At 34.8% G+C, this 15835-nt stretch overlaps 1 long non-coding RNA gene across 2 annotated transcripts; it reads left to right on the forward strand.

The window, feature by feature from the left end:
- The first annotated feature begins 670 nt into the window (after window positions 1-670).
- On the forward strand, window positions 671-15507 carry LOC127871504 (uncharacterized). 2 transcript variants are annotated; one of them, XR_008045427.1, is made up of 3 exons: window positions 671-836; window positions 13529-13657; window positions 14140-15507. It is a non-coding gene; the product is annotated as an uncharacterized LOC127871504 (long non-coding RNA). The 2 variants fall into 2 exon arrangements; XR_008045426.1 differs by lacking the exon at window positions 671-836 and adding an exon at window positions 3127-3478.
- Window positions 15508-15835: the final 328 nt, after the last annotated feature.

Raw genomic sequence — 15835 nt, forward strand, 5'->3', positions numbered from 1 at the left:
TTATGTCTTAATCATTAGCTTTTGAATGAAATAATAAACTAGCACGCCCATCGTGTATTTTTTTGTGTCATCGTCTCCAAATAGGCAAGATCATGTCCTCTTTGTTGTCAATCCCTTAATAATCTAATGTATACATGTAATTAATTGGTCTTCATGGAAATAAAGAAATACGATGACATCATTTAAGTTCTTAGAAACATCACAAAAGATACCTTAGCAAAATCAGTTTGCCAAGCCGATCCTAGAGACAATACTATTAAGAAAAAAATCATGGGCTCACATTTAATGATTCCAGTTACCGTAAATCTGAAAATATCGGTAAGTCTAGTGATCATGTAATTGAATTGATATAGACCAGTGAGTTTTCTGTAAGTCTAATGATCGTGTAATTGATTATATAGGCCAGTGATTTTACTGTGATTTGTAGAATACAGATACTACTGCACAAACCACTGACTCATCAGCTGGGAACTGCCCATCAACAAGTGTTTCTATCCTTTAACCCCAGGACACTCTCCGGGCAGCGGATCCGCAGTGTTGGCCAAACACTACGGGTCAGTGGTTAAGCGTCCAGCTCTTCTCCTCTCTCATCATCCACAGCCAGTTGGAAGCTCTTTCTGCAGCTTGTCCAAGCCTGCCTACAGCACTCTTCCTGTCACCTCCGTTGATCCCAAGGTTGCTGAGCATTCTCCATACTGATTGAGCTGGGAATCCTCTGCACCCTGTTTCCACGGGGAACTGCCAGGCACTCCAACCACGACCTTTACACTGTTCTTGAAGCTCAGTGTACTTTCCCATCTTCCGCTCATAGGCCTCATCACACCTAGTCTCCCATGGTACAGTGAGTTTAATAATCACCAGTTTCTTGTCCTTGTGAGACCATATAACTATATCTGTAGGTTTAATGACCATGTACTTAATTCTATAAATCCGTGAGTTTGCGTTAAGTCTAATGATCGTGTACTTGATTTATACACCTGTGAGTTTGCGGTAAGTCGAATTATCGTGTAATTGATTCCATAGAACAGCGAGTTTGCAGTAAATCTAATGATCGTGTTATTGCTTCTATACACCAGTGAATTTGCGGAACTTACTCATCATCGAACATTTTGATAAAGATAAACTTGACCAGTTAAGCAGTGTTCAAGGTAAAACCAAAAATATTAAGAACGTTTAAGAATTAATCAATAGTTCGTTACGACTATTCTCGTTTAACGAACTTTCAATTTCAATGTTTATCGATATTCATTAATTAGAACGCGTGTCAAAATTTCCATAAAGATAAGCAAGCGCCCATTTAGAATTGTTCAAGGTAAAACAAGCAACATTTAATCACGTTTAAGAATTGTTTAAGGTCGAAAAGCAAAATTCAAGCACTTTGTTCATTTTTAAATAGCAAAATTAAAGCACATTTGAAGCAGGTATATTCCAATAAATGTTTTAAAGTTGATAAACTGGTATTCCAGGCATTTCAAGAAAAGTGTTTATGTTGAAACATTGCCCGCAATGATATGAGTGTTGCAAACGGCGAAGAATCCACCTAAGCAAAACACAATAGCATACAAATTATTACATACACTCCGTTTACATTTACACGTGTTTGGTTTTCATTTCAAAGTTCAAAGAGTTCTTTCCTCTTCTTTGTTAAAAAAAGTTATCTACATGTATATTGGAAATCTAAGTTTTAAGAATGTCCATTGTTTCTCGTGATTTTTTTGATAAACATGGAAATGAAATTTATATCTAAAAACTCAGCAAAATATTATTTTGTGTGTGATTAATTATTCAAGTACACAGCAGGTATCTTGTAGATAACATAACTGATACAACATTTGTTCGTACATGCCAGTTTTATGAAACTCGTATTTTACTGATTCTCAAGAAAAACGCAAACATATATTGAGAATAATATATTTTTAATTTGGTGCAATACTACCAATTGCTAATACATTAATTATTGGAGTGAAGATATTTATTTTGAATGGTCTAGTTTTGGTCGTCGTCTCTTGGTCGTAAGGGATAAAGACGGTCTCCTTTTTTGGCGGTAAATGAGAGCCAATCCGTCCATGCTGATTATTTCGATGTTTACAGATATTTTAAACATCGTGCCTGAAGCTCGGAACCTTTATTTTCTACCCACAAGTATTTATTCACAACGTTTAAAAGTTAAAAAAAAACACAATTTATTTGCACGAATGTCAATGCTTACTTGATATCGTTTACATCTTGCCTGGCTCTCATAACTTACTTCCTCAACCCATGGGTACCACGTTTAAAAGAAAAACAAATCCATTTATTTACACGAATTTCGTATCGTTTTTAAACAACCTCCGCGCAGTGATTTGACTGGAACGAGCACAACTGGATCAAAGTCCTTTCTTTAATACCTACGTGATGATAGCCGAAACACGAGGTACCATAGCATTCCCGTTATTTTACATTTTTACAATTCAGGTAATGTATTTGTTATTATGAACCTACTTTTTTTTCTAAATATTAAAGACAAATATACTAATTTCTATAACAGATTACTTAAAAATCAATAAAATCCTTCCAGATATGGAAGGTTTGCCCTGTGACGATAGATTGTAGCGTGGACAAACCGGCTTTCGAACCCCTAAATATTAGATGCAATCAAATAATTAGTTTTTATTACAATAGCAACGAAACCAGTGCAGCTACATTGAATGTTTTTATTTTGAAAGATGGGTTTTCCCTCACAAATTGTTGACACATATAAATCTTTTGTTAGGGACCAAAGCATCCAATATCCAAGGGTTGTAGGCAATGGCTTGTATGGGAAGGAAGCACAAACAGAAGCACATTATTCTTTTGTGCCCATTCTAGTACAGGAACATTGATATGTGACTTGTGTCCATCAAATATCAATAGAATTGGCTGACTTGCATTTTGCCTTTGAATGTAGCGTACACAATGGCGCTCCAAGTGCTCAAGGGCTATGGTAGAATTCGACCAACCACTTTTATACATAGTGCCAGCAGAGACGTGTGTTGAACCTTACAACATATGGAAGAGAGTGTTCAGTTTGTACACCTTTTCCATCAATATTGTATATACATTCTGGTTTATTTTGAAGATCATTGTTCTTGATGACAGTTTCTAGATTGTCAAAGTATGAGTATACTGCCTGCTCAGTTGTGGAATTTGCTCTACACTGACCAAGGGCTCTAGGTTTTACTACCTTTATTTCAGGCCAACGTCGTCTGAAACCATGAAACCACTTGAATGACAATGGGTTGTCATGTGTTCGCTTCTTCAAGAACACTGCTGCACACTTACTTTACTGTGGTGTAACCTATCGACATATGATTTACTCAATCGGGAATCCTCGGACAATTCCGCCATAACGGCGAGACGGTGTGGTGTAGCCCACTGTCCGGTGCGTTCAGATTGGTGATTTACCATGGTCACGTGACAATTGAAGCAGACCATAATGTGGGTCATCTGTCAAAAAGTTGTAAGTGTAAAATCATTGTGTATCTGACTTTTTACATATATATTTTTTGAATAATAATACAAATAGTGTTTTTTTCAAATTTTTTGAAAATTTACCAGTTTATATCGCATTTCAACGATTGATAGCTACGCTCGTCTGGTTTGTAAACAAAAGCATCGGTACACACAGATTGATGACGCGTACACGCTCGCGGTAAACGGAAAAAAGAAATAGTTCGAAAGCTGGAGGGGTTCGAAAGACGGTAACTGTACGATAGCAAGTCAATAATTCCTGCCTAAACCCGTACCGGTAAAAAAAGTCAATACCGTAACACCAAAAACTGATTTTAACTCTTTAAATTGTGATTATTTAAGTTACAAGCACTGTTGGAGCCAAACTCAAGTACTTTATAACCAGGTTTCAAGGTAACGACTGAAAGTTTGCATTTAGGTATGTTCGTTTTAAGCGCTTTTCAAGGTAAACATTTGTTGGTAAGTACGTGTCAAAGTCTGAGAGAAATATGTGTTTTTATGGTAATTTGGTTATCAGAATAATATCAATTATCCTAGTAAATAATAACGGTCTTGTCCCGTTATGTTTTTTTTAATCTAATGTTTGCACCTCAGAAGGCAAGATTTTATAATAACTCAAAATAACAGCAAAACTGATTCTAACCTATGAATCAGTATGACAAGCGGTTCGACGCATAATCCCAAGAAACTAGGTTTCTCATGAGAACCTAGGTTTTCAATTGAGAACCTAGGTTCTTGTGAAAACCTAGGATACCAAACGAGAACTTAAGTTCTCAGAATGAGAACCTAGGTTCAAGTTCTATGTGTCTATGAGAACCTAGGTTCTCATGAAAAGCCTAGTTTCTCATGAGAACCTAGGTTTTCAAGCGTAAACCAAGGTTTTCAAATGAGAACCTAGGTTCTCATGAAAACCTAGGTTCTCATGAGAAACCTGGTTTCTTGGGATTTCATAAACCTTGGTTCTCATGAGAACCTAGGTTCTCATGAGAACCTATGTTATCGTGAGAAACCTGGTTTCTTGGGATTTCATAAACCTAGGTTCTCATGAGAACCTAGGTTCTCATGAGAAACCTAGTTTCTTGGGATTATGCGACGAACCGCTTGCCATAATTAACCTCCGGTTGTCTCCCGTTGCTTGGTACACGCTGGCGGCATATGTGTAAGTTCTATGTGTCTATGAGAACCTAGGTTCTCATGAAAAGCCTAGTTTCTCATGAGAACCTAGGTTTTCAAGCGTAAATCAAGGTTTTCAAATGAGAACCTAGGTTCTCGTGAAAACCTAGGTTCTCATGAGAAACCTGGTTTCTTGGGATTTCATAAACCTTGGTTCTCATGAGAACCTAGGTTCTCGTGAGAAACCTGGTTTCTTGGGATTTCATAAACCTAGGTTCTCATGAGAAACCTAGTTTCTTGGGATTATGCGTCGAACCGCTTGCCATAATTAACCTCCAGTTGTCTCCCATTGCTTGGTACACGCTGGCGGCATATGTGTAAAATGAATAGAAATAGGCGTGAAACCGTGAATGTTTCTCCCCAAGAGCATTTTCTGAACAATGTTCAGACAATGCTCAGTAATATTCTACGAAACTTATCTGTTGAATATTTGTGACATCAGGCATTAGCCGTCGGTGACCGACTCTTGTTCATGTTTCCGTGCATGGGTGTTCTTGAGGAATGAAATTAGTAAAGTAATCGGTCGACATTGGTCTGAACACGTTAATAAAAAATTGAACTGTTTTTGAAATACATCTATATGTAAATATTATTTTGAGACTAAACATTCAGATCAATCGTTACATAATACATTGTTACAGCATTAAATGAGTTTCAAATATTCAGTTCCCTTGTTCGGGCCTCAAACGACTGTACGGTACAGTTTTCTATTTTAAGTATGTCTGTGACCTACATGTAGGAAGCAATCATTATGGTATAAAATACAAGTTTTATCTCTATTGATTATGTGTAATAATGTATAATTCAATCTTAAGATATCGGCAACACTGCAAGAAAAACTTATGCGCTACAGACTTTGCAAACATATTTCAATAACTTGAGATATCTGCAAAAAAAAGTTCTTAACGGCGTGTTTTCATTCTGTCCAGCCCGTGTGTTATCATATGTGAACCCCATTGATCCTGCGCCCTGAATAATATGTGTCCCGTATTCAAAACGAGCAAGTTTACGCCGTCCGACGCGTAATTCTGAAAACCTAGGTTCTCAGAGAACCTAGGTTTTCAGAGAACCTAGGTTTTCAGAGAACCTAGGTTCTCAGAGAACCTAGGTTTTCAAAGAACCTAGGTTCTCATGAGAACCTAGGTTCTATGAGAACCTTGGTTCTCATAATGAGAACCTAGGTTCTCATGAGAACCTAGGTTCTCTGAAAACCTAGGTTCTCAGAGTATTGTCTTAGTATTGTCTAAACCTGTGATCATAACCCTGTAGCATCGCAGACAAAATCAGTCAGACAAAATACTAAGAGACTTATCAAATTATGGCAGCCAGAACTAGCCATACTAGAGTAAATTTGCATGACCACTTAATGTCTTTATATTAAATACCAGCAGGAAGAAGAAACAGTCGATTGGCCACAATTTACGTACGTCGCATAGTGACCTTAAGTTATATCCAAAATCACAGTTGATTGAGCCAAGAACGCTGACATAAACTCCAGACAATCTTGCTCTGACTAAGACAACAGTTTGAATTTAAAAAAAAACAACTCAGCACAATAATCATTACCAGCAACAGCACCACCATCTTCAGCACCACCACAATTTACATCGTCTATAGCTTGCTTAACTTTTCATGTCATGTCATGTACGCTTTCTAAATAATAAATTCTCTGCTTATATCCAATTACTTGTGTGAAACCTAAGTATATGTTCACATGAGCTCTTTTGACCAATCAAATTCGATCCTTGCAATTGTGGCCCATATCATTGAAACACTAAGAAGTTATCATCCAGTTTAATAAAAATTTAACACCAACCTCCACCCCTTTTTAGCCAAAGGGTTTTACGGGCGTACTATATGTGTTTGTACGTATTCGTAAAAAAGATTTTGTTTACCTTATTGCATCTTTGTATTTGTATATCTCTTTGGAGTCTCTTTTTACTACCTATTATGTCATCCAGGAAAGAGTGGCAACATCACATTCGAAATCATGTTTTGTATATGAGTATATGTATATATGTAAATTCTATACATCTCCTGGTTGATATTTCGAGCAGGCTCGGTTGAAGACCGTATTTCCTTCATTCTGAAGAATGGACCCAAGTACATTGCTACGGCCACACGTTTATAAAGTGAAATCTGTAGTTATCTTAAGTGTATTGTCTTAATCGACGTGGTTTATGTTCAATCGCAATCTTAAGAGTGAACCACTCATTTATTTACAGCATATTTACAACAGATGTTAAAATAGCACGCATTATTGCATAAATTCAATGTGAATCATGTATATCAATGATACTTGTTTGTATAAATTGTTTATGTTCGTATTAGGTTTATTCCGGCTTGTTTTAACCGCCCCGTATGCCAGGCGTGTATTTACCACCCGTTAGGCCATTCAGGAGAGAATCTGTTCTATTTTTATCTACTTTATGGAATTCTATAATAAATGACAATGTTCAACTAAACACTATTTTGTTTGTTCTTTCCTTCACGACATACGAGTCCGTCCGGCCTATGACCTTTTCATTACCACAAAGGACAAGACATAAAAAGCAAAAACATAACATCTGCATCTTAATCAGACTTAAACGCTGAAATAAACCTTACTTTAACTTCCATATTTTTGTAGAGCAGCAAAATAATGTAAGCATATGGATTTTGTAGAGCAGCAAAATAATGTAAGCATATGGATTTGCACTAACTATATATTGTAATTATAGAACACAATGAACGAGATCAAAATGTAAATTAAGTTTTAATTTCCAAAAAAATGTGTGACAGGTATTGTTGAAAATACAGTTATGTAATTGAAAAGCATCCGTCCTATTCATACATACCACATTTAAGCCTCAAATGTAAAATAGCTACATGGATGCTGTTATTAAAAAATAAAAATAGCACCCAATAATTTGAAATCCAACTTTATCAATGTAAAGCGTATTAAGAGCAGGCGCCGATAAACGATTTTAGAGCAGTGGATTTCAAAATCCAAACTTCCCTTTTTCTGTAACTAGATTATATGTTGTTTATAAATGATCCAAGCTAAATAACGGTAAGATTACACAGAGTCATATTCTGCATCAATTTCTCCTATTGAAGTACCTTTTAAATAATTACTGGTTTAAAATAGGCAAACCTTATAGCACCTTCAAAATTTGAACATTAACACTGAAATGTAATTACGCGAAGACCCAAACAAACAATGGTCAGGTTATCAATGAGCTATTACAATAAATAACGTGTTTATATCCATAAAATACCATGTCAATACAGAAAACAATCTGAGCAATATTGTCGCTTAAAGTAAACATCACAGAAACAGACACCAGTTTACACAAAACTAGTATCTAACGTTCTTTAATCGGATTCATTAAGTCCCAGGGTCGCTGGACCTTCATCCCCCTAACCTCCCCCCACCACCCCCGGAGGAGCACGAATATGGAAGGGAAAGACTGCCAATATTATTCATCACCAGAAATGTTGCACGCGTAGATATTTAGCTCATTTGTTTAACAGAGAATTTTTAAATGCTTAAATACAACATTTTAATATCTGTTTTGTACAATAGTAAAATGTTGTATGTTCCGATTCTACAAAATCGATATGCAAATAGACTAAATCAATTATGAATATAGAGATATTTTCTTTTTAAATCGATCGATATCCACAGTACACATGTGTAGACTTACTTCAACAGGTTTAATACAAATATGTAACTTCTTAAACCACAGATCTAAAAATAAAGATAGTGCATATATAAAGCCTACATCTTAATATACCTAATATTGTAGTCATAATAATAAATAAAATATATTAAAAATAGATCCATCTGAAAGTAAGTTGATGAAAAACTACATTAGCATGTTGAATATTTTCTTAGTTGTACGATCGGTTTTAGTAATCTGCTACAAGTCAGCATCTAACAGGTGTACACTATACAATTGTACAGAATACAAGTTGACAAATAACAATTCAACATTTTACAACGCATTTTCATATTAAGCAGACAACTGCAAAGTCAACCGTTGTTAAGGTACAAATTGTCATTAGTAGCAGCCTGTCTTCTGTTATTCTGGAAAACTGTATATTTTGTAATGTGGGACGGAAGAAGCATAATATTTAACATGTGATCTAACTATGGCATTGTATGCGAGCTGGCTAATGTTGAAATGTTTTGTATTCGTGTGCCTGCGGAGAAAACCCAAGACATTTATTAGCGTTATTAGTAATTCTATTTACATGGATGTTCCAGGAAAGGTCTTTTGAAATGTTCACACCTAAGTATTTTGCATTGTCAACAGTTTCTAATATTTGTCCATGAAGTCTGTAAGTAAAAGAGAATTTTGGATTTATTTCTGGTTATGTTTAAAACTTGGCATTGACTTGGGTTGAACTCCATGTCCCAATTGATGATAGTTCTAAATATAGAGCAACACGTTGAATACGACCTATAAGGAATATATCTAACCTAGTTCAATTGTGTTCTCTCTTATCAGCGACGTACAATTGGGCTTTCATCTCGTATTAGAGTACATGGGACCACAGGACGGAGATTGTGTGCTATACATTGGCTCAAAGAGGAATCATGTATTGGTCCCATTTTCAATGTTTATTTTATAAAATAGACTGTTTGGCATCTGTGTGATATATTGTTTTAATTTTATTTGATGGTTATATTATAGTAATTTATTTGAGGTCGATTCTGGAACAAGTTTTGGCAACTTATATTAATCACACTCGACACCTTATTCCTGTAGAATCCATTACCACGAGAGTCTCATTTCATTTTTGAGAAGAAGCCAGTGCTTTTCTGCATAGTGGTACACGTTACCCACAGGTAGCAACTGGTACCGTTTCTGTACGTCTTTGGTATGATGCAGATAAGGATTGAACCCTCAAGCTCAAGCACTCGAGGCAAACGCTCTACCACTGAGCTGTTGAGGCAGTTTTAAACTGTTGTTTCTTTGTTACGGGCTCGATCCCCACCACGGGAGCGTTCCCGCCCAGGAAACGGCCTCGACAGCGTCTTTACAATTCCAGGCCTTCGATGAAAATGAGGCAAAATAAATAGGTTTAAACTAACCGTTCCCATCATTATCTTGTACACTTACTTGGCAGGTCAGTTTCGATAAATTTGATAAATAGCATTACATGCAAAAGTGTACAATAATGATTATCCCCTATCCTTTATTCATGGTCATTTCCCGATTAGAGTGTTTGTTTACAATTAAACAAAATACACGTTTAAACGGAAATAGTTTTTCCTGGCTCCGGTTACGAAACAACAATGAATTCCAACTAAGAACCATATCCAGAACAACATCATTGAATAAAAATCATCATCATAATCCTCTTTCTTTTACATCAGTATTGGTCATTTTTAACCATTATAGACAAAATGACAATCAACATCAGTCAACATCAATCGTCATCAACAAAATCAACATCAATATCCATGATAATCAATTATAAGGAGCATTATAAGTCATTATAATGTCACCCTAATCGTCATAATCGTCATCATAATCATCATCATTATAAGTGACATAATCATTATTACAAATCATCAGTAGATCTCGTCAGTGATCATCATCGGCCCTTATACGATGCCATCATAATTGCCTTAAACATAAAATTGAGGAACTCCAAAAACAGTAGATAAATCCTTATTTTTTACCAGTATCCTTTATTAAGGAAATTGACCAATTGCCAAACAACACAAACAGCACAATATGCGATCGAACTGGGATCACCGACTTGGTTATCATCAATTATCATATCCTCATTATTCATCATTACCGGACGTCCTTGTCATCATTGACATCATCATTTCCATCATCATCAACAATCAAAGTAATCGTAATCCTAAGCCACCGTTATCATCACCAGTCTCATGATCTAATTCATAACCAGTTATCATCAGTCATTTATATATCATAACAAATTATTGATATCAATCATTTAGAGATATCTTAACCGAATCTAGTCATCACCAATCGTAATTATAATCTGAATCTCCCTAATCATCATTGGTAATCATCATCTGACACCAACATTACGATCAACATGATCATCAAAAGACAACTGACAAATCCTCATCATGACATTAACAACCTAATAGTATCTGTATCATCACAAGTCATCATCACTTAACACCATCATTGTAAAATCAACGTCAATCATAATCATTTAGCATCGTCGTTATTATCGCCACTCCTAATGCTACTCACTTGTATCACTATATATATATTTTTGGAGTAATTTAAATATCGACCATTTGATTGCGGATTGCTTCATTTAAAAAATACCTGTACTCGCACCTTATTTGAAACCATTCTCATCAATTCACAGGGGTTTACATACAAGATTGTTTCTGGTAATTCAGAGTTGTGCAAGAGACATTTTGAAATGAAAGTAAATTTTCCGGTCAGGCCAGTGGAATGTCCAGTTAGGTATGTGGAAAGTAAAAAAATAAATAAATAAATAAATTTATAAATCAACAACTAACAAACATAATAAATATAAGGTATGGCTCAGTGTTACATTAAATTAATTAAAACATAAGTGCGTCGTTAAATCTGTGCTTTAAAGTAGTACCATCTGGAAGTCCATGTTGATACACCTCTAACATACGACACAGCAGCGCGAGAACACAACTTAGCCAGACTATGTCGTTGGGATATCTGGGTCCATAGGCAAAGAACACCGAAGCTCGTTAAATACAGCCATGTCTTTTTAAATTATTTTAACGGACTAAAAGACAGGTTAACATTTCGGAATGAATGCTCGTTGTAAAATGCTTCCAAAGTTTAAAAATTTACAGATTTGATCTCATAAATAGGATTTGTGTTCTATAATTACAAGCAATTTACAGAATAGAACATTTCTGCGTAATGATGTAAGCGTAGGTGGAATTTCGCTCAGGGCAAGTAAAAGTCCAAAGTACATGCCCGATAGGTTACTTAGTATGCCAACGTAGAGCCCTGGAGCCTCCTCATATACAATAAATAAAACTGCCGCGGAGAAGCGCAGTATTTTAATTAAAAAGTATACTACCTGTTGTAGACGATCAGACAGCAAGCATGTTTAACATCCCATGCGAAACATCACATCTTTCGCCACCCTCTGATGAGGCGCATACATCTTTGGTATATTTTCTCCGGTATACTTGCTCACAACCTTCTTCGCTGGTACCCGTTGCGGACGAATTGTCGTGCTCTATTCCCGGCGCCGGCAGATCCGGTTCCGCGTGGCCGGTGGTCTCTTTCTGGTCTGCGCCCATTGCTTGTAGCGACTGTGCAACTTTAACACGACGTCTTTTGGCCGTGGTGGCAGTATTAAACCATAAAAATAGTATTGTTAATAAAAACGGAAAGCGAACAATGTTATAAACAACGATTCCAAAGGAATGCAAGACTAAAGCAAACGTAGAATTTAAGCTTTGCTAATACAAGTTAACTAAACAAACCACTAACAAGATAAACCGATCATCAGAGATAAACGAACAGCTTACGTATAAAACCATAAAAATAGTCTTGTTAATAAAAAAAGAAAAGCGAACAATGTTATAGACAATAATTTTAAATTAAATATTGAATTGAAGTTCATAAACTCATGTTGACAATTTAACAACATTTAAGACAAAATTTTACAATGAAATACATGTTCGCTAAGTTGCCACAAAATTGTCGCTATTATCTCAGATTCAGACTTTGTTCAGGGCAAAATGTTTTTATGACAAATGCCAGAAACACAAAATGTCGGGTTTCAGCTAGGAAAGATAGCAAACCGTGAATCACAACGAAAACAGGCTAGAAAGTAGATACACCTAGTTTAGAATGTAAAGTATTGGATTTCCGTGAGAAGAGATTTTGATATGATAAAATAAATGTGTACCAACAATAATGCAAAACTAAATTAAACTTAGAATTGAAGCTTGCTAAACAGATCACCAGATATACACGAACAGCTTTCAAAATGTAAGCCGCTTTCAAAATGTCACAAAACTGCACTACACCACAACTAGTTGAAGTAGACTTTAGCTGTTTATTTATAGATTTAAATTTCGATAACCATACAGACACGTGATCGATCTATCTAATAACTATTCTTACATTTAATCTTATATCTAAAATCCAAAATATAATTATATTTCCCCGAAACTGTATGTACTTATTGTTTATATAATAAATATCAGTACGAAAAACATTTTGAAAGTATACATAAACATCGAAATGCATTTAAAATAAAACTTCAGACAAATTGTTGAAGACCAAACGCGTGGTCGTCCAATCTTGAATCTAAGAACTCATAAGTATATATAAATATGTAAACCTATTTTGATATACTAAAATGTACATGCGACAAAAACAATTTAAGAGGTGCTCATTTAAAAAGAGCAAAATAAAAATTACACAACCATTTAAAATACTAAAATGTACATGCGACAAAAACAATTATAGAGGTGCTCATTTGAAAAGAGTTAAATAAAAATTTCACAACCACGTACAATTTAGTAATTCATAAATTATTGACTTACTCGGATGATCGACCAGCACATAAACATGTAAACTTGTAAACCATAGCGCGACCTACACTGTCATGCGACGAGCTAGTAAAAGCCCGACAATTTGCACGGGCAGTGGTCTTAAACTTAGTGGACGTGTCTATGTGTTACAGTAGACAGGGTAGGATAGGTTATAAAAATTGGGCTTGGGTTTCGGTGATCCCTTAGGAAAATAGCGTTTGCGTTGAATAAGATAGTTTATTCTTGAGCGAATAAACATTATTATAAGCTTGGTTTGTTAACAATATTACAGATCATAGACATTTATATCACCTAACAATTACCTATATATTTTTACAGGTCGACGCTATCCCCGACAAATCAGATAGTGCTCCAGAATGGATCCTGGATGCGTAGAAATTTTCAATAATCCACTGATAAGGCTGATTGGTTTGCTGGAATCGTGCACATGTCAATCCATCGTTTTAGGTAATAATATCAATTATCCTTTAAAATTATTGGAAATAATTGTTGTATGTGTTTGATAACCTTTTTTAATATGTATAATAATTCGACTTTGATGTCTTATAAGCCGTATAAATAAGTTTTTTAATACACATAAAATAATGTTTATGGTGAGTGGGGTAAAGTTTATTGATGTTGATTTATAGAAAAATAGAACTGTGAGGAGAATTTAACTACTATAGCAAAACAACATCACAATGCATTATTAAGTATTTGATGATTTTTTGAGGAACGTATTATATTTTTAATGCTAGGTTTTATTGTATGGTCAACAACACTGGACATATACTGGACATACAATGTAATCATTGTCACTGTGCAGCTGAACTTGTATTTACTTAAGGACACTTGTGCAGTAAGATACCGGTAATTATACCAAAGATTAAAATGCATATGACTACAGTGTAGTAAGTTGGTTATATATATATATAATTGTCTGTTTTAAGAAACTTGAGGCCATATCGACCATGGATGGAGTGCAAACTACTACGACACCTAAAAAATAAAAGATTCAACATATCAGACCGGCCTTCTTTTTCGCACCACATCGTGGAACAGCGAATGACAAAAAGAGTCTGATAACAGTCGTAAACATGTCAATGTACTCCGAAGAGATTCATAGCCTAAAAACATCTTTTGCTGGACATGATTTTATATTGTTTGATAAGCGAAGTTGAAAAGACTGTTCCTTTCCTTCCAAAGCTTAGTTTGTGTGGCTGCTCAGCATATTTGGTTTGAGGTGCTTACTCATATTCTTTCTTTGTTTGCTTACACATGGTCACCTATATCACAATCATATACTTTCTAACAAATTTTATTTTAATATATATGATTATGCAAATTATCTTGTCAATAAGCAACCATTTAAAACCAGAATATTATTTAGGTCATTCAAAATTAGTTTTTTTATTATATTACCATCAAATAATTGTATGGTTGTAACAATATAAATGAAATCTTAATGTAAACATTTATATGATCGGTTGTCAGTAATGTGTTTAATGTGTATTACCTTAATTATTTTTAATTGTTTACAGTGGTTTTGCCTCCATATGAATTAAATTCTGTATTTTGTTCCTTTAAGGGAGAAGATGACAGTATCTTTTTGAGACTTGAAGTGATATCTTGATAAATAAACAGTCAACATAAAAAGTACAGATTAAAAAGTGTCATGGTCGGAGTAATGTTCTTTTAACTCTTTTTCATTGACAAGTCTTGACAAACCAGAAAACTGTTCTGTTTAGTAACCTGATGATGTTAGTGTTGCAGTGAAGAAAAAATTCAAAGTTAATATTCAATAAAATTGTAATCACAAATTTTTACAATTCAACAAATCCGACAACATTTCATGTTTATTACTTGGTGCAGTGGTGATAAGATCTTGCAGCCCTTTTCATCACTGGGGCTGTTGAGTACTTTCATTTAGTATTTTCAGATATTCAGATTTCATATGAAATTTAGTTTATTTTTAGTACAATTTAATATGTTTGTTGGTAAAGTGAACCCCAAAGTCAAGAAATTTTGATGATAATAGTTTGTTAAGTGTCAATTGGTGCTTTTATATATTAGTATAGCAAGATTTGCAAATTCATACAATGACAGACTTTGTAAATACTGTACTTCTTTATGAAGTTGATACTGATTTACTACTGTAAGATTGTATGCTTATTAAATTGTAATGTAACTATTAATGTAGTGTTTATTTAGATAAACTAAAGAAACCCATATGGGTATACAGGGCTTTGTTTCTCATTCTTTAGCAAGGGCCTTATATAGGCCCCTTCCCCCAAGAGAAAGTCCCTTTCCCTAAGAAAATTTCTTTAAAACGATGCAATTTTCCCCTAATGTAAAGCTTAACAGTACTTTGGGAAATTTCCCCTTTTTTCAGTTTTGTCGATATTTTTCCCACAAAATTGAAAGGCCGGGCCCTTTTTCCAAATCAAGAAAAAAAGCCATGGATTCTCACGAATCCTTTTAAAGTATGAAAAACAACAAAAGAATAACGCATTCAGTGCTTATACTTTCTTTGTCTTTTATTTATACAAAAACAAGAGAAGTGTATAGGAAGAAAATCTTACATTTTAACAAAACATGCTTGTTAAAAAAGATAATACATAAAACTTCAACCGTGTGGTTTATTTA

The sequence above is a fragment of the Dreissena polymorpha genome, chromosome 3, assembly GCF_020536995.1.
Source record: "Dreissena polymorpha isolate Duluth1 chromosome 3, UMN_Dpol_1.0, whole genome shotgun sequence".
Taxonomy (NCBI): domain Eukaryota; kingdom Metazoa; phylum Mollusca; class Bivalvia; order Myida; family Dreissenidae; genus Dreissena; species Dreissena polymorpha.